This window comes from Camelus bactrianus, chromosome 11, assembly GCF_048773025.1.
Source record: "Camelus bactrianus isolate YW-2024 breed Bactrian camel chromosome 11, ASM4877302v1, whole genome shotgun sequence".
Classification (NCBI taxonomy): domain Eukaryota; kingdom Metazoa; phylum Chordata; class Mammalia; order Artiodactyla; family Camelidae; genus Camelus; species Camelus bactrianus.
Window position 1 is genome coordinate 54,886,125 of NC_133549.1, and position 15,410 is coordinate 54,901,534.

Consider the following 15,410-nt stretch of genomic DNA (forward strand, 5'->3'; position numbering starts at 1 on the left):
TCAAATCCCTCTTCTTTGCCTCTTCAATAACCAAAATCCCTGGGGAGTTATGTATAGTACCTTTCATCAGCGGGCCTGTGTTATGACACTATTTATAAGACAAAGAGATTGACATTTGGCAGGGAAAAAATGGACCTACAGTGGCCTAGACGACAAAATATATCGCATACTCACTCAGGCGCAAAGGAGTGATACTCTCTGAATGGATATTAAACGCCTGGGAAGCCAACTCAGAATCTTTCACAGTACTGTGTGTTATTTTTCTGGGTCAGTTCTTTCTTTAATGCCCTTCCCAACTTTGATAAAGTTTCCTCTCCAATGTTTCTAATATTGAAATGTGGGAGTTTCAAAGACGAACCCAAAGGAATCACACTATAGCATATAATTAATCTTGATATGGAGGATTTTCTGACCTGCATATTAAAGTATTTCTTGCTTTTTTTTTTTTACTAGTCATTTTTCTTTGTAAAAAGCAAAGAAAATCAATTCTGCATTTCATAGTTGAGAGAACCTCTCTTTCCCCTCACCTCTATATACATATATATACATATATATATTTAAACACACAAATGTGTATCTGTTATATATGTATATGCACATATGTATATAATGTGTTTCATGTGCATAAACAAATATATATCATTTTTATTGTACTGTGTGAATTAAAATACAGATAGGAAAGTAGACTTAAAATAGATTGATTTCATCATCAATACTCTTAAAATAACTACATTCTTCTGATAACTGCAAGACATTTTTTAAAAAGAAAAGTAAATTTTGCTTCAGAATATTTCAGATAAATTCTTACAAATTTGATATTTTGTGTGAGGAAAATTGCCCTCAACCTGAGCATGCTGCCCTTTGCACAGAGTAGCATGTGTTCTATAGGACCTTCTTTCCCCCACAGGTCAGAGTTTCTAGAGTGCCTTGTATTAATATTGGAGGTATTCACTTAGAATAATCACTTATGTTAAAATTAAAGAAAGTTATGAAATATGATTCTCATTCATAAAAATATTTTTTACATTTCCTTAAAATAAATGTACTCCATAATGTATTTATATAATGAAACTTACTGTATCCCCTATTCAGGTGAAGAGTTTCAGCTTTATTCATCATTTTTTCCACAAAAGGTAAAAAAAAAGAAATGTAAGAGACTTAATTTAAATTTAAATTAATTCAATAAATTAAGGTCCGATGTGCTGAGTTACGTGATTTATCTGTGAAGGATGATGTTTTTTCCACTTATATGCATTTCATAAATCTCTCATGCACTCAGTACTTGAGAGTTTTGTCCTGTATGCTCATGAAATAATCTTTAAATACCTGTTTGCACACATGGAAATTCAGACAGTATACTTTGATAGTTTTTCCTTTCAATCTATTGTATATGTCCTCAAGGCTAATACAAACATACTGAAAGTAGTGTTGCAACTTGATACACTACTGGGTTTTCTAAATGATGATAAAACCATAATCAAATAATCCAGTGTTGAAAAATCAGTAACATTAATCCTAGCTACTGTGTGGTGCATATAATACAGTGTGCCAGACCGTGTGCTACGAGAAACACACACACACACAACATAAACACACATGCACTCTTACTTATGCATTAGTACTATTATTCTCACTATTTTACAGACAGAGAAAATGAAGTTTGGAAAAGTTAAGAATCTTGGCATCTTGGCTAAGATCTTTTATTTGTAGAGCAGTAATCTTAACTATGATGTTATACTGCCTGCTGTCATGATTCATTGCCCTCATTCTTTGTTCCTTAATAAATCATGACAATATCCCATTGCTTTTAATAACTGATCTTTTCTCTTCATCATTCTTTTCTCACAAACCACAAATATGTTAGATATGGTAATAAATAATATTTACATGACCCTTATTATGTACCAAACTATTGAAAATAATGCCATGGGGGATGAACTATTATTATCAGTTTTTACAGACAGTGAAACTGAGGCATTGACAGAATAAAACTTTCCTTAAATTGCAAAGCTAGAAACTGCTGGAGCCATGATATATAAACCCAGGAAGACTTGCTTCAAAAATCCCTGCTCTCGATCATCACTATGCTTGCTTTCAAAGCAAAGATGTATATGACAGTCTTTGTTCTCAACTAGGTTATTATTGTGATGGAGAAGTAAGACACATACACGTGAAAAATAACTATCAATACAAGCCAAACATGATGAGTGACAACATAATATATAGTACAGATGAGAAGTGCCACTGGGGTTTAGAAGTCGAAAAACCCATCTCCTTTTCTGTTTTTGCTTCCTCAGAGCCTTTGTCTCACCTCCTTTATATATCCACATCTAATTCAATTCAACGTAAGTTAAAAATGTTCCAGAATCTTGTGCTACCTGAACTAACACTTTCACTCTGCTCTGTCTTGAAGAAACCCCACACAAGTCACAGTGTAAGAGAAATTCATTTTTAGCTTATGTTATAAATGTAGAAAAGAGAAATGCATGCTTTGTGGATTTAAGCAAAACCTATACCTAACAGTAAGTAAATTATCACACATAAAAACTACTAAATATAACATTTCTGTATCAGAAAAGGTATCCTAGAAATATTCACAACTTTCATAGAAGATGGTATTTGGTTTCTTCTTCATATTTTATTATACAATAATAACCCTGAAAGAATACTTGACATTATGTTTCCTATCTCACTTTTCTTCATCAACCATGCCCTTTGCATAAACATGAATTAGTTTTTAATTAAGAGTTACAGCATATCACTGAAACAAAAGAAAAATAATTCTTATTTATTTAGGTCCTTAAATTATCTACAGCCTTGGACATTAACGTCCAATCATAAGCAAAATTGGCTTTGATGACTGTATGTTTTGAATCTCATTCTCAAATTTGGTGGTGCCTTTCCTTTCTTAATTTTCTTCACCTCTAGTTTGTTTAATATTTGATATTCAGTACTTATATGACCGCCTATGCAGGTTTACCCCATTTTTCTTCATCCCAATGCTGTATCAACATTCAAGTTATCTGAGTTAAGTAACATACTGTTACCTCAAAATTAACATGTTAAAAATGCAATGAATATTTTTTCTAAACTGACCTTTTCATGAGGCTTAAACCATTGTCCTATCTTTTAATGGATCCATAACCTGAACTGACACCCTGTATCCTATCTTTAAAATGTCCTACTTTCCTTTCAAAATAACTCTCAGATTCTTTCTTTCTTCATGTTTAATGCCTTCAAGTTAGTTCATACCCTCAGAAATTCACTTCCACTGTAACAGCGCCCTGTCTGTAACTACAGATACAACATGTAACAATCATAATGACACAAAGTCAGTGTATACTCAGTCTCTAGTTATAAAACTCAAGGTAAAATGCAACTGAGTCTCATATTAAAAGTATTGAAATAAAAGTGCTCCATTAAAGGTAATCTCCCTATAAGGCATACACATTTACCAGTTTAGAAAAGGGTTTGTACATTAAAAATTGTTTGATTTGATTAGCCAGGTCTTACCAAAACACACCTTTATCAGCCCACAAGGTATGATGATGCTCTTGTAGAGATGATGAGAAACGGACAGGACTAGTGACCTTAACTTTTAAAAGAAGATTAACAAAAAATAGTGTGTCATGGTGATCTTTGAAAAGGAAACAAGAAAATTACCATCCTAGTCAAGTGATTCTGTAGTTCCGTTGTCTATATTTTTAACTGTAATCCTTTTGTCACTGGAGATTTTTTTACATACTTACTCTAGAATGCCCATCTTATCTTTTATGATGTAAGCCAATTCTTAAGCAAAAGGAATAAGTATTTATCAGAAACCAGATTAGAACAAAGTTATTCAGCTTAAATTCTTTCCAGCTGTCTACCTTCTTCCTTTTAAAATTTTTCTTTAAAAAAAAAATACTGAGATATCAGCACTATCAATTTATACCACTTTCTGATCAAGTAGTAAGATGAGAACATTTTTCTTAAAAATTAGGAGAAAAAATTAAAACTGTAAACCAACTTCTAACAACTCTGAAATTCTTACGTCTCTATTCTATAAACAGCATCATTCGCCCTAAATCATACTATTAAACACTTGCAGAAGGAAGAGAGAAAGGCCAGGAAATCTAGACTCAGATTAATTTTGCTATCAGTCGCTATGGAATTCTGTAAAACTCATGGTTCCAAAATAATTGCACTGCAAGTTTCAGATTGAGCTGAGTTTTTATAGAGGGACTTGGACTTCAGCACAGTTGTTTACATAAGTTTCTTTTTTTTTTTAAGTAAATGCTTTATCTTGAGATAACTTAGATTCACAGGCAGTTGTAAGAAATGATAGAGCGATCCAATGTACACTTTAGCCAGTTTCCCTAGTGATATTATCTTGTAGAACTATAGTGCCGTATCACACTAATATCACACTATCACAGTGGACATTGTCTAAGACACAGAATATTTCTTTTGAGTTTTTTAAACGTCATAGTATCAGTAAAACACGTTGTTTTGATTCTAGGTACCCAGACAAAATTATCATTAAAAGCCTTTCTCCATTGTTAGGGACTGCATCATAAAATGAGGGAGAAGAGGGGAATATTTTCCACTATCCACTTCTAAATTGAAGGGCCTAATTAGCTCAGGTTTATTCCTAGATTACATTATCTTCTTGAAATACTATGTTTTTCTTTGTAATTGGCATTCAAATGTGGTAGAATTATAAGGTACCCCTGTTAAGCATTTAACATTTATTTGAATATACCTATTGATTTCATAAGATACCAAACATATATGTTAAATGCTTCATAATTCTCTAAAATCGATGACTATTATATGGAGATTATGATAAATTTTAAAGAGTAACAAAGTCATTTTAGTGCACTTCTTTCTTTTGAGGCAGAATATAATAGACTGCAGTTCTTTGAGCATAAGTTGCTTAGATAACATCTTATTTTAAGATAATGTCTTGTTTATCTGTTAATTGCCATAGTGGAGATACAAGTACCATATTTCATATATCACCTTGGATTGTTTTTAAAGACAAAGCCTTCCAAGGTAACTTAATACACAGTACCTGCTAGAAATTATAACTAACATTTAAAATTCTTTGGACAAGTAAAAAATGGAAGGACTGACTGTCAATTCCAAGGTATATTTACAGTATTACTTTTTGAGTATTTCTTATTGTGGTAAAATATCTAACATAAAGTTTACTATTTTAGCCATTTTTATGTGTATAGTTCAATGACAGTGGTTACATTCACATTGTCATGCAAACTTCACCACCATCCATCTCTAGAAATTTGTTTCCTTGTAAATGAGTCCAAAGGTAGGGGAAAAAAAATCAAAATCCCAGCTCAAAAGTAGTCAGGCAGGAGAAATTCCCTCTTTCTCAGCCCTTTTGTTTTATTCAGGCCTTCAACTGATTGGATGAGGCCCACCACATTAGGAAGAGCAATATGCTTTACTCTATCAACTTAAATTTTAAACTAATTCAAAAACTTCCTCAAAGAAATACCTAGAATAATGTTTTACCAAATACCTGGGCACCATGTGGCCTAGTCAAGTTGACATATATAATTAATTATCAGACAACAGAATTGTGCAGTACCAAAAGATGAGTAGAGAGATCATATAAGGATGATTTGAATCATTAATTTTAGCCATATCCGAATCACCATACTGCTGTTTAAGTCATGTAAGCCAGCTTGAGTTATGTTTCTGTTACTTGCAATTGAAAAAAAACAAAAAACAAAAAACAAACCTCAAGTAATGTAGCAGGAAATTTTGCTGATGATTTATAATTTTAAAAATGTTATAATCTTAAGTTGCATCATTATTCTTACTTCTTTTCCCAGAGACTTTTCTTTCAGCCTAGAGAAGAATGTAGAGTTGAAGGTATTCCACGAACACTTAAAGGAGATTTGAAATCCATGGTGTATGTTTTGGTAGAAAAATATCAAAAACTTTTTTCTGACATAGCTGTTTCCTAGTCTTAGTGCTGGTCCACAAACTATTGATGGTCACTGATGAAATTACATCAATAGGTGGAAATGGAGGGAAAATAAAGATTACCAAAAGAGTTACAAAGCTAAAACTATCAACTTGAAAGTTTTCTCTTTCCTTCTTAGATTATGATTTCCCACCTTTTTTGGTAGAAAAATACATTTTGCTTTTTATGCAATGGTAATTTTAATAGCTAGGTCTGCGTGCTTTTCAGTGTCCCTACGTGGCATAAGAAAAGGTTAGTTCCTCTGTGCTGCGCAGCCCCTTTCAATGCATTAAGGATTTTGTTACTCCCCCTCCCACACAACAGAAAATTCTGAGATCATTTGCTTTTAGTAATTTCCTTGAAAGGGTTCACGGTATCACAAGTGTCACTAGAAATTTCAACCAATAATGTAAAGTCAGTATAGCTAGTGCTGAGACCACAACTAAGCCAACTGCTGACTTGGGGATAGAAATTTGTGATGAAAACTACCAATGGACGTAGCTCCTAGAAACCATTATTGCCTGGGGCTGCTGACACTTTTGAAGTAGTTACTGGGAACTATTGGTATCTGAACAAACTCAGAGAAATCATTAACCATCCCTGGAACAGAATGAGTAAAAAAGCAGCCATAGAGTTGTACTTTCGCTAGGATTTGTGGCTGCTCGAGTAGGGGCAGCCAATAAAAGACAGGCTTCTCCCCCTTCCATCACCCATGGCAGATAATGCTAATTTTTAAAACACTTCTTCCTGCTGAGTACAGATACAGTTTCACGATTTATCTCAATGAGAGTCACTAAAAATCAGTTGGGAATAACAATAAAGATGAACACTATTTTCTATTACAGCGAGTTGTGCCAGTAACTAACCTATTGCCTTTCTGCTTCAAACACGCTGTTTATACATTTCTTTGTTTGCTGTAGCTGGAACTCCACAAACTACATTTTTGCTCACTTACTGACTCCACAGGGAGATGGCAAGGCTGAAAGAGACAAAAGGGCACTCTCCTCATTTGCTTTCTATTGCTACCCTTGGCCCCCTATCCAGTGATGCTTCCAATAGCTCCCCATTGGGTGAGATAGTTAGTGGTTTTGACCTTTTCAATATCTTGATCATTGAATAGACAGAGATACAACATTTCTTCAAAAAGACTAAATAGATTGGATATATAAGAAACACTGAAAGAAATCTGATGTCCACTGAGGAGTGTAGCTTGACATAAAGATGAGATATACATCTAATAGACAAAAAAAAGATGAGTTCTTCTCAACAGCAGCCAGTTGAGTTCTACCCAAAGCTTCTCATTTTTAAAATCCTCTGTTATTTGCTATGGTTCTAAAAGTGAGTCAGTTGATAAAATGCAATATATTTAAACATAAAAATGTATTTTTTTCCTTCCCTGAATCTCAGAAATAATTGGTAGTTTGGAAATCCTTTATCCTTTTAACACTTACAAATGCATTGCTGCATCTTCAATTAGTACATTTTTTAACAAGACTACCAATGATATTCAGCCCATTTATACTTTCCCATTACAAAATCCTATTAAATAAGGATGACCATGGAGAGCCATCAGTTCAAGGTCTGTAAGTTCCAGTTAATGGCTCCAGAATGTGTACATTTTCGAAAGGCTGAAGATATCCTCACTTCAGAGAGTAAGCTGAGTCAGAAAATGTACATCTTTTCATAGACTCCAAGATTTACTGCATAGGATGACCGTGTATCTTAAATAGTATGGTTAACAGAAAATGCTATTGAGCCCTCAGACTGCAGCAGTTGTGTTAAGCATGTTTAAGTTTTACAAGTCTATGAGATGTAGCTATTTTGATATCCAAATTTTACACAGTAAGGAAACTAAGGTTTAGAAAAATTAAGCAATTGTTAAAGGTCACAGCTGAAGAATAAGCAAGTCCGTGAACTCAACTTTAAAACTGTCTGACTCTTATACTATTCTATTTGCCTTTGCAAGTAAGTATTCTTGGATTAAATTCTTCCACTAGTTTTTGGAATTACAACGCAAACCGATTTCCTTTAGAAATTAGTTTTCTTTCTGTCTTGAAAACTTTCCCTGTCTTCTCTCTGGGTAGAGTAGTTGAAAGAACAGACTCCTGAGATATTCTCAGATCTTATTTCCCAGCAAGAAAACCATTCAGAACCAATGTTAAAGAGTGGAATTTCAAGAATCAATGAAAGGTATAAAGAGATGCTTAAAAAAAAGTTTCTTCATTTACGTCAAAATATTCACATACAGTTAAAAAAAAAAAAGTTAACGATAATCCTGATTCACTCAGCATGAAATACTATTTTCAAAGCTTATTTAATAAATTGAAACAAATGTCTGAGAGAACATAAACCTAGAATACTCCAAACTCTCAATTAAAGCAATTGTAAGATGCTTTTTTGGAAGTTGAGACCTGGTCCCCAGAAAGCAGAGATTTATAAGGAGCTGAGGCTCATTAGAAGCAGTTGTAGCCACATATGTAGGACATATGATTATCTGATTATGCATTCTCATTGAGAAAATAACAGAAGGTTTTTATATTTTAAAAAAAGCAATTTGAAATTACAACTAGTGATAAGTGCTACAGAGATAAGAAATAGTAATACAGATAAATTTATAAGAGTAAGTTTTGTTCTGTTCTGGAGGATCAGAGACTTCCTTAAAGAAGGGATGTTTGGACTGAGATAAACAATGTAAGTCAAACAGAATTTTAAGATGGGTCAAGTGAGAAAAACGTTCAATAATGATGAAATTACGTAGACAAAGGCCTTGTTGCATTCAGTGAACAAAGACAAGTCAGTGGAAGCTGGAGGACTGTGGAAAGATGGTGAAAGGATTAAGAAACTTATAATTTAGAAGGTAAATTAAGGCACTTATGCAATATTTACTTACAGAAAATATTATATATTATATATATTATATAAATAAGAGCAGAGATGTATAAAATATATTATTTTTTAAGCATGGAAATATTTGAGGATATTTTAATGAAACATGACTTAAAAATAGGCAAAAGAGCAAAACACAGACAGAAGGTCTGAATGACCATCACATAATTCTCAAAAATGAGAGAATAATGGCCTGGCAGAAGCATGAGAGAAATTTGGGAGAAAAAGTAGAAGTAAATTTCATCTTTGGCACTCATGATTCTCATAAGGACTGTAGATTTCAGAGTCCCTACCACCTCCACCTCTGGAGGATTTTGGGTTAATGAGCAGACAACTTTCAGACTATATGGATGCTCTTAAGGAGACTCCTTATGACATGAGTGGAGGAACCAGAGACCAGAGTCAGCATAGCTGAAGCCTAGGAAGTGGCAGGGTCGGGTCAAGATAATGAAGATGTGATGAAGACAGCTGCAATGAGAATGGCCTGAAAGGAAGGATGGGAAAGAACTTGCAGGAGAAAATGGAAGGCTCTTGTGAATAACAGGTTAAAAGTGAAGATAGATTGGTATTAAAGAGGATGGCATATTTCAAGTGAGTGGAGTGGCCCCCCAAATACAGAGACGGAATTTAGAAAAAAGTCCATGAAGTGTAATTGGTTAGTCATTGAGTGGCAAAACATGATGCTTTTTCTCATAGGATATTCTGTTCCATCGAAATGTAATTATTTGCATATCCAATGATAAAACACACAAGAAGAACTTGTGAGGAGAACAATTCATAAGGAAACTGAGTACTTGGATAAAGAAATTCATGTATGGCTATCAATTTAGTGTAAGTGTTTTTCTAACAGCTCAGTACTGATTACTTTTTTTTCTTTTTCTTTCTAGCAAAGTACTGCTTTTGAATGAATGGCTTTTTAATATATATTCAAAGGATTACAAATATACCTAAGTACCATCGAATGAAGTTGGATTCCTCTCAAAGACCAAATACTAACATTTTAAACTTAAAAATGTAAACAAAAAGGTCAATGGATCAGGCAAACAGTAAACGTATCATACATAGTCAAAGTGGCTTCAGAGGAACAAAGGTTACTACAAGTTAACCAATAAGGAAAACCTACATAAGCTGTAAAGTTAGAAACAACAGTAATTCATTTATAGAAAGAGATGCCTATAATCAGGAGTGATATTTTAAATACTAAACCCTGTGACCAAAGAAAATGCACGTACGTGTCACCCAGGAGTGATAGATTGAGAGCTAGTCAGGGATGTCCTTGCGGTGAGGAATTTAGATTCATTCTAAATTGTGGCATAACAATTGGATCGAAGTATGTGTATATGCATGTACACATACACACGGAGATAGATGGACAGATGAACGAACGGGTGAGAGTAGTTGTTTTGTCTGTGTAATGCATGGTGGCCATGCATAATTTGTTCTCAAAACTTGCTGCTGTGAAGCAATAGCTGTCTAAAACAGATATTGGCTCACGTCACTCATGGGTAAGAAGAATACCATGCAATATCCTTGAGAGGAGAAATTGCTGACAAAACTTGTGTGATGCCGAAATGAAGTATCCAGGATTGTCACTGCTGAGCGTAACATAAGCAGTTTAAGGACTCTGGTTTTTTTTGTTTGTTTTTGCTATAGCTTAGAAACTAAAATGTATTTCAGGTTTAATAAGACTAAATAAAATTGAGATACATTTGAGGCCTGGCTTTGCACACAAAAATGGATACTAGGTTCATTCTGGCTCTTGCAGCCCAGATGAAGTGGGAGGTTCCTCCTGCAGGTAGACACCATAATGCTTTGCTTGCTTTTGATTCACGTTCCTCATTGTTGCAATATACTATTCATACATCAGTACCCAAAGCAGCAGCAGTCCAAGGATAAAAGCTACCCCATCTTCAGCTGACAAAGCCATTCGAACAGAGAACAGCAAATATCCTAACATAAAGTGAATTATGAATTCACAGTAATGAATCAAGAAATTCCTTCCATGCTGCATCTTTTGGAACAGGTGTTTAAAATAGGAGCATGTGGGATCCTAGGCATGGAGGATTTTGCTGGTATAAAAGGTAGTTTTCAAGCAAAGATCAAGAAACAGTTTCATTAACAAGTAGCCTATTATAAAAAGTAGCTTCTAGGCAAAAAAATTGAAGACATTTCAATCTAACTGGACGACTTCATATAACTACTTGGGGGATTCCCCCTTGTATAGTTTACCAAAGGGGAGTGTTTTCCTTGATCAGATAAGAATTAGTCATTCCCTGAATGCTGAGTAGAACATTCCATTAAAACAGTTGCTGTGGTGTACTTTTAGCTAAGAGTTTCAAATCACCAATTTGAGACAAGAAGGAAGAGGGTAAAGCACAGCCTTTCAAGGAATGACAGTAATTAACACAAAAATGGAGGAAGATTCAACTCCCAGTAGGCCTTGAGGCCCAAGACGGGGAAGATTCCACTTCTAGTAGAACTTGAGCTTCATTATATGCTTAGTGTAATATATTTGCATGGTAAATGGCACTCCCACAGGCTCCATGACAGTTCCGAGACTAACCATCAAAGGTCAAAAAGTGAGCGGTGGCCCATTTCCTAGGAATCCCAACCCCCTTCCACAAAAGTAAATGGAATAACCCCCAACTTGTTAGCATATGAAGCTACTGAGCCATAAAAACTAGCAACACCGTGCCTCTGGCCACCACTTTCCCTTCTGAGACGGTCCACACTTTGTCTATCGAGTACGTCTACTTTTGGTAAGCACCCAACCCCCACACCTCATGGCCTTTCTCTTGTCTTTTGAAATAGCCTACACTCTGTCTATAGAGTATGTATCTCTCTGAATAAATCTCCCTTTACTCAACTGTGGCTCACTCTTCAATTTTTCCCTGCACGATGCCAAGGACCCACACTTGGCAGGGCATGTCCCAGGGACTCAACCAAGACCTGGGACACGGCCCTACTCTCACCCTACATTCATTTTCTTGTATCAGATTCAGTGTGGGTAATGTTCATAAAATATATATAAAAATTTTCAGATTTCCTATATAATCTGGAGTTCGTTTTTAATAACTTAAATTTTATATGAATTTGACCAATTTTTCAATGCCTGAATGTTTGAGATAAGTATCTTTTTTTATTTACAAATCTAAGTATGTGTTGGATCTGTATTAAGGCCCCCTTTCCATTCCTAATATTGTTTGTTTTTTATATTTCAGTCTCTTTTCTCCCTATTGCCAATTTTGCAAAAAGTTTAGTATTCTTCTTAGTCTTCACAATATAAAAACTGTTAGCTTTGTTGAACTTCTTTACTGTATGTATTCTATTTTATTAACTTCTCTCTTGTTATCATTTCTTCCTTTTAATTTCTCCCAGCTTATTTTGTTGTTCTCTTCATATTTTTATTGACTGACAAGTCACTTGTTAATTTTCAGCATTTTTTCTTTTCAATATAAACATTAAATACTAAACTGACTTTTAAATACCATGTTAGGTATATTGTATGAATTTCAACATGTGATGTTCTCATTATTTCAATTTTAATTATTATCTAATTTCTGTTATGGGCTCTGACTCAAAAATCTTTGTAAGTTTATTCCCAAAAACATAATTTTTTTAAGTTATTTTGTTATCGATCCTAGCTTAATAGCATTGCATTCAAAGAACATAATCTATATGATATAGATTTTCTGAAATTTGTTGGAACTAGTTGTATGGCTTTATATGTTGTAAATTTTTGTGTAAATGTACTTGACAAGCAAACATTTTTTAGTAGTTAGACCATTTTAAATAATATTGAATAGATAAACTTGTAAATTATTTTGTTCAAATCTAAATCTTTTATAATCTTATTGTTCGTTTGTTCTGTTTATTCTTTTTTGGTCATTTTAATCAACCAACTACTGAAAGAAGTATGACAAAAATTTCTGTAATCATTGTATGTTTATCTATTTCTCTTAGCAATTCTGTCAGTTTTAGATATATCAAAAATAATGTACTTAGGTACCTGTAGGTTAAGAATTTTTTTCCCCTTCTGGTGGGATTAACTTTTATCAGCATACTTGACCATTTTGTGTCTAGAATTCTTTTTCCTTCAATGTTATCTTGTATTTATATAGCAATACCATTTTTATTTTTATTTTTGTTTTTGTGGGCACACATTTGTCATTCTTTTACTTTCAAATTTTATACATACTTATGTTTCAAGAATTTTTTTTTATAAATAGCAGAGCTGCATTTGTTTTAAATCCAGTCTGATAATTTTTGTCTTTTAACTGATGAGTTCAATGAATATACAGTAATTATGATAATGTATGTATACATTTGTATTTATTGCTATTTTATTTAGTGCTTTTTAATTGTCCTTTTTTTCCCTGTGCTTGTTTCTTTCTCCTTCCTTGCCCTTTTGAACAGAGTTGTCATCCACCTCCCCTCTTTATGCCAAATTTCTTCGTCTCTGGCTTGGAAGCTGTTCATTCTTTAACCACTCTGCTGTAAGGACTCAAATATCAGACTGCCTTCACAGATCAGCAGCAAACCACTCTAAACAAAACTTTCAGGCCTTTCACTCCTAAATTCTGTAGTTTGTCACTGTTTGACCATGCACTGGTGTTGCTTCTGGCTCCCCTCAAGTAAGCTTGTATTCGAGAAAGCTTTTTTAGGAGGTATTAAGGATTTATTTTGTTCAATACACAAGTTTTGTTCTTGTTTCTCTGGGTAATAAACATATACATTGTGCATTCTTGTCTGGGATTTAGGCAGAGGTTGGAATTACAAACATACTAAAGCTAATTGGCCCCCGAAGTGCTCAAATTCATGTCTTAGGCTCATTAGCTCTGAGCATCTAAGCAGGATAAATACAACAACGAATCCATAATAAAGCGGGAAAACAACATTACGTATTTGAAAATTTTAATTTGTTTACTTTGAAAATTAAAGAAAGGCAGAGATACAACTTCCTTGTTAGTACCAAATTATTTATCCTTAACTAAGTTCAGATGATAATTTAGTGTTTACTTAGGCTGGTTGCAATTACCACTAGTGGGTGGACATGCAAATGTGCAGCAGGCAGTCTCTGCATGCAAGCATTACATGAATCTGGTAACCCTAGCAGTAACAACGTAAGAGAGAATTCTTAAATCATTTATTTTGAGTACACTGTTCACCCCTCCTTTTTAATTTAGTTTTGTACTAAGCAATTTGTACTTAATAGACACAACACAGGTTACATGGATAAAATTCAAGACAATGTTAGGTAGAGAAGAAACTTAAATTTAGAATCACTTATTTTTTGCCTCATCAATGTAAATTGAAAGATGTTGTAAGTCTGTTAACCAACTGATACTGACCAGCTCTTAGCTAGGACGTCCATGGTAAGATAATTGTCATTAGTACCTAACTCAGTTAGCAATTTTCTACACATCATGCTATGTGTGACCATCTGTTATCTTCTTCCTCAAGTTCCCTTCAGCTGTGATTGCTAAAGTACTTCTCTTTTGTGTTATAGTTAAAGTTATTTTTCCTTGTCTCAGAGACATCCAGGATTTCTGAAGTAATTTTCTCATGTATTATAATACAGCATAAAGCAGTAAAATGCAGTGCTTAGCATCAGTTTTACAGGAATAGGGAAAGGATTGAATAGTGCTGTTAGGAGCACACATTCTGGCCGGAGCTAGCCTTAGTTCCAATTCCAGATCTGCTGCTTACTATTCATATTACCTATTAGAGGCAAATGAGTTAATTTTCCTGTGCTTACTTTTCCTTATATGTAAAATAGAGTAATATTTATCACCTAGGAAGAATTAATAAGGCAACACAGCATGAAGTGCTGTCCATATAATAGTGCTCAATAAAAGTTTATAATGCACATCTAACTTCCATTCTGGCCTTACACAATTCTTTGCTCTATCTGGAAATTCACATGCCTTAACACTGAACTGAATGCAGACATAAGACTCTCTGTTTACCATTTTTGTCCTTTCTAGAATTTACATAAAGAGGCTATTTCAGCAGGATAAATTCAGCAATAGTAGTTGTAGCTAAGCTTTGTCAACATGGAGAAAAAGCAAATGCCCTCTATGTCTTAAGGCTCTGAGGATATATTTCATTCCATCCTACCCTTACTGTATATAAAACTTTCATATTCTGCATATATGTCCTTACCCCTATCATAGTACAAGTCTGAGGGAAAATAACCTAGTATACTTATCTTCTTCAGATAGTGTTATGGAAGACTTAGGCACATAGGAAAAACAGAGGCTTAGGTAAAAATTTGCACATCACTAAGACAACTTGGCTATTGTCATAAATTTGCGTACACTTACAAAGTTTTATTTGGAAAGCTGACTTTCATAGAGAAATGCACATGAAGTTACCAATTATTCTGTGAAATAAAGGTTTAACAACTGAAATTAGCAGTACCAATAGAACAGGGAAAGGAAGATTTTTTTTCCTAAGCATCAAGACAAGTATAAATTTTCAGATCCAAATTCTTTTTCTTTCTACATTCTCCTCATTTAAAGAGTGGACTCATGCATAAAGATAAATA